Source organism: Anolis carolinensis, unplaced genomic scaffold (assembly GCF_035594765.1).
Source record: "Anolis carolinensis isolate JA03-04 unplaced genomic scaffold, rAnoCar3.1.pri scaffold_12, whole genome shotgun sequence".
Classification (NCBI taxonomy): domain Eukaryota; kingdom Metazoa; phylum Chordata; class Lepidosauria; order Squamata; family Dactyloidae; genus Anolis; species Anolis carolinensis.
The window spans coordinates 21,437,342-21,442,729 of record NW_026943823.1 but is presented as its reverse complement, the minus strand read 5'-3'; the positions used below and the strand labels follow the sequence as shown (position 1 = coordinate 21,442,729).

Sequence of the window (5,388 nt, the reverse complement as noted above, 5' to 3'; positions counted from 1 at the left end):
TTAAAATGAGATTTTTTATTTTTATTTATTCCATAAACAATATAACAAAACTCAGCAAGTTAACAAGATGACGTTTTCACCGTACAGTCAGTCACAAATATTTAAAACCTTTTGCAACAAGAACAACAAAACAAAAAATATTACAAGAATAATTTACAAGAGGATCTATAAAACAGCAAAGCGCTCACAAATTTTGTCCAGTTTCCTTTACACAATATCACTACACTCTTTCACAACATGTCTTTTTTTTATTTATTACAAAATTCCCAACAAAAAGTTTTAAATTTTTTTTCTTTGTATTTTGGTTTTTAAAACCAGAAACCCTTTTTATTTTGAAAGTATACATCCTTTTGCTCGCACCCGGAGAGGAGGGGCACCGAAAAGGGGGAACCTCACACATACAAACACTTCACAGCACTTTCCTAAGAAAAATATACACTTACAAAATATTTTACAAATTGGCACACTTAAAAATATACAAGATTTTGTAGGCGTCTCAGAGCGATCCTTAAGAATTATACTTCAATCGACTCTACAGAATATTTATAAAGCTTGTTCTAAAAGAAAAACAAAAAAAACAGAAAGGCAAATTATCCCCCGAACATGTTAAAATCCGCAGTGTACACTGTTAAAACAAGAACTGGATATGTTACATTCATTTAAAGGGCCGAAGAGGGTTTACCTACCGCAATGCTCAAAGGGGACCATCTTTTTTTTTTCTTTAGCACCATAAAACAGTAGCAACTGACCGGAGAGGTGCCCCTGGTTCTATGGAAGTCAACTTAAGGAGGAATAAATACATTCAAATCTCTGCTGGCAGCAGTGTTTTCATATTTTAGGTTTTTAAGAAAAAGAAAGAAAAGCGTCCGCAGCTCAAGCCGCTGCTGGACGCGAAGCCAAGTATCTCCTTAGGTTTCTACCAAGGGAGTAAAAGACCAAAAGAGTTGAACTGGGACTTTCCTGACCTATTTCACAGTTTCTAAGTAAATACACCCCTTTTGTGCTTCTTAAAGTGTCCGTCAGCCTATCTCTAGAAGGGCAGCAATAACAACAATCAACGGAAAATGTTCTTTCTTTTGCTCCTGTCCACAAGAAGGGTTTCTATGCAATATGCACTTGGCTCGCTTGTCCAGATCTCTCTCAAATTGCCTTCCTTTTGCTTTAGATCCAGTGTTTTTTTCCCCACCCACCATCCCTCCCAATGGCTGTTAACTCCATTGTCATCAGCGTCACTTATTTACCTGAGAAACACATATTTGTGTGTGTTTAAAAATGCCTTGCTTTAGCTTTAACTAAAGGTACACCGTTTGAATCCTCCCCATCCCATTATTTTTGCATTGTCAAAATATTTTGTTTCAGAAACAGCTCAATAGAGGTGGATCTAAGTGGCAGCAGGTTGGTTAATCTGCCGTGGTTTCTACCGTGTTTCCCCGAAAATAAGACAGTGTCTTATATTAATTTTTACTCCCAAAGATGCTCTAGGTCTTATTTTCAGGGGATGTCTTATTTTTCCATGAAGAAGAATTCACATTTATTGTTGAACAAAAAATGAGCATTTATTATATACTGTACAGTAGATGTCATCACTTTATGACAGCACTTTATGAAACCTGTCCCCGCTGGTTTGTTTTTAATTCTCTGATTTTATTGCTTGGATTTTAATGTATTTATTATTTATTTTGTGAATCGTTGGAATGTTTTTGGTCAAATGTCTTGTGTTGTTGTTTTCGGGCTTGTCCCTGTTGTGAGCCGCCCTGAGTCCCTTCGGGGAGATGGGGCGGGATATAAAAATAAAGTTTATTATTATTATTATTATTATTATTATTATTATTATTATTATTATTATCATCACAAACCAACGTAACCAGACAAAAACTCTGAATCCTATCAAGAATTTCACGTATAGCTGGTATGTACATTTACCAACCCTGCATGCTCTGGTGTTCTGTTCAGCGAGCATGCTTCCAAACAAAAACTTTCCTAGGTCTTACTTTCGGGGGAGGCCTTATATTTAGCAATTGAGCAAAACTTCTACTAGGTCTTATTTTTCGGGGATGTCTTATTTTCAGGGAAACAGGGTAATCTGAAGGAATTTTGGCTCATTCTGGGCCAGTCTTAGCACAAGAGACTAAACCACTGTGCTGCAGAAATCCTGCCGATCAAAAGATCAGCAGTTCGAGCCCGGGTCGGGGTGAGCACTTGCCATCAGCCCCAGCTCACCTGCCCACCTAGCAGATCGAAAGCAGAAATGTGAGTAGCTAAATAGGTACCGCTTTTAATGGGGGGTAATTTTTAAAAGGTGACCTTAAGGATGTCCAAAGATGACAAAAAGCTCCTCGGCATAGAAGACGGAGCAATAGCACTCCCCCGTGATCAGAGTCGAGCACAGCCTCCAAGATGCCGGAAATAACATAGGAAATGCCTTTACTTCTGCTTGTGTGTTGTCTGTCTTTGTTAATTGTATAACGGCATTGAATGATTGCCATATGTGTGTTCTATAAACCACTCTGAGTCCCCTTTGGGGTGAGGTATAAATACTGTAAATAAATTAATAAATTCCATGCCAAGTAGTCTAATTTTTTTTTAAAGGTTTCCACTATCACGCCTCTAATTTTGTTCAAATTTTAACCACAGCGCCGGTCAGGTGTTAAACTAAGTTTCCCAAAATGTAAGATCTCCAACTGCAGTCGTTGCTGATCTGGATCTCCTTATCTTATCCGTAGACACCTCCAAGGTCATGTGGCCACTGGCAGGACTAAATGGAGCGCCGTTACCTTCCCGCCGGAGCAGTACCTATTAATCTACTCACACTCTGGGGGTTGATGCTCATCCCCATTTCTAAGCCGAAGAGCCAGCGTTATCCGTAGACACCTCCAAGGTCATGTGACCATCGGTATGATTGCATGGAGTGCCGTTACCTTCCTGCCGGAGCGGAACCTATTGATCTACTCGCATTTGCATGTTTTCGAACTGCTAGGTTGGCAAAAGCTGGGCCTAACAGCAGGTGCTCACTCCGCTCCCTGAATTTGAACCTGCAACCTTTTGGTCCGCAAGTTCAGCACTTTAACACGCGCCACCGGGGACTCCCCCAGTTTCCATTTTACTAGATTCCAAAAATGGCATTTTGTTACATGTTATGCGCACGCTGACTACCCTTCAGATAAGAGGGTCTAGCAGTTAGAGGCCTCAAATTTTGGGAAATTTAGTTTCACACCTGACTGGCGCTACAGTTAAAACTTGACCAAAATTTGGAGACATGATGGTGGGAAGGTGTAGACCACCTTGCATGGAATGACGCCTCTCCTATCACCACAGGAGGTATGGCACCTGGACTTTAGAATCCGGATTAAATTCCAAACAGGATTCCCCGTCCCGCTGACACAAGAGTCACCAGGAAAGGGCATTCACATTGACGGGAACTTAGAACATCCACATTCAGATGGTAAAAATCCTAACCCACACTGTCGTTTCCCAGGCTTGGTTCCCTCCATAGATAAAGTAACTGGTTCAGGTATCAACGCATTGATGGTGCAACAGAAATGGGTGGAGGCGGGGTGGGTGGATGAAGCAACCAACATGGGGAAGCCGTTTTGCAAGAGAGAGCCCAGCTTGTGTGGACACTGGACATTTCCCGCAGTTTAGTAAGGATTTAGATCACAGCTAAGTCCAAGAGGAAGGTGTGTGTGCTCATGTTTCAACCTTCTTCCCACCTTTAGCTTATCTCTAGCCAATTTGAACATCAAACTATCAGAGTTGTCAGATATGCTGCTTGAGAGTCCAGCGGCATCTCTAGAGGGTTTTAAGCAAAGTCTGGATGGCTCTCTGTTGGGAGGGCTTAGTGCTTCTGTCTGACAGAGGGGGTTGGACTAGATGGCCCTTGGGGCCTCTTCTAACTCTACGATTCTATGTTAGACAGCCTTCTAAAGGTTCCCTGCCATTGCATTGTTCTACCAGCCATTGTCACTTTTTGCTAAAATGGCTTTGCTAAAATACCTCACAACCTCTGAGGATGCCTGCCATAGATGTGGGCGAAACGTCAGGAGAGAATACTTCTGGAACATGGCCACACAGCCCGAAAGACATACAACAACCCTGTGATCCCGGCCATGAAAGCCTTCGACAACGGCTTGCTGTGAGTTTCCCGGGCTGTCTGGCCATGTTCTAGAAGCATTCCCTCCTGACATTTCACCCACATCTATGCCAGACATCCTCAGAGGTTGTGAGGTCTGTTGGAAACTAGACAAGTGGGGTTAATATATCCGTGGAATAATGTCCAGAGTGGGAGAAAGAAATAACTCTTTTCTGTTATAGGCAAGTGCGAATGTTGCAGTTGGACACCTTGATAAGCCTTGTAGCATCAAGGCCTGGCAGCTTGGGGGAACCCTTTGTTGGGAGGTGTTAGCTGGCCCTGATTGTTTCCTGTCTGAAATTTCCATTCTTGAGTGTTGATCTTTACTTACTGTCCTGATTTTAGAGTTTTTTTTAAAAAATACTGGTAGCCAGATTGTTTTTATGTTTATGGTTTCCTCCTTTCTTTTGAAATTGTCCACATGCTGTTCTTTTATATGCTGTTTATATTGTATTGTTCTGGGCATGGCCCCATGTAAGCCCCCCGAGTACCTGGGGAGATGGTGGCGGGGTATAAATAAAGTTTTATTTTTATTATTTATTTTATTATTGTGGGATTCAGTGACTTCTCTGTCATGGTGATTGTCATAGTGGTCCAACTCTAGATTTTAACCAGAGAAGTCAGCCATGGCAGAGCTCTTGATGAACCAACCAAGACACAGCATATTATTTGAGAACACAGAAATGCTGGACCACTCTCACAACCACCAGAGTACACAGAGAAGCCATTGAAATCCACATGAAGCACGTGGGCAATTTCAACAGAAAGGAGGAAATCATGAAAATGAACAGAATCTGGCTATCAGTATTTTTTTAAAAAAAACTCTATAATCAGGTCAATAAATAAAGAACAACACTCAGAAAATATGGGAATTCCAGACAGGAAACAATCAGGGCCAGCTAACACCTCCCAACAAAAGTTTCCTCCAAGCATGAAGTAGCCAGGCTTTGAAGCTGCAACACTAAAGTACACAGAAATCTATAATACGTGAAAAGATACAGTTGTCCTATTACTAACTAATATACAGAATAGAACAATGGAAACAGACAAATTATAATCCTTACAGGTGCATGAGCTGGAAGGCAATTCAATTTGAATCACGCTGGCCAATGGCAATATTCACACTTGGCTCAAACAGACAAAGAGTTCTTTCTCCCACCCTGGACATAATTCCATATATATAACCCCACCTGCCTAGTTTCCAACAGACCTCACTACCTCTGAGGATGCCTGCCATAGATGTGGGAGAAACGTCAGGA

The 5,388-nt window shown here is 41.5% G+C and overlaps 1 protein-coding gene across 3 annotated transcripts in view; it reads right to left on the bottom strand.

Moving 5' to 3' along the window:
* The window catches only part of nexmif (neurite extension and migration factor), a 183,680-nt gene continuing 178,292 nt past the window's right edge, over window positions 1–5,388 (bottom strand). For all 3 annotated transcript variants that reach the window (XM_062964068.1, XM_062964069.1, XM_062964067.1), the window contains exon 6: window positions 1–5,388. This exon is cut by the window's right edge and continues 6,399 nt beyond it. The gene's annotated coding sequence lies outside the window, so the exon portion shown is untranslated.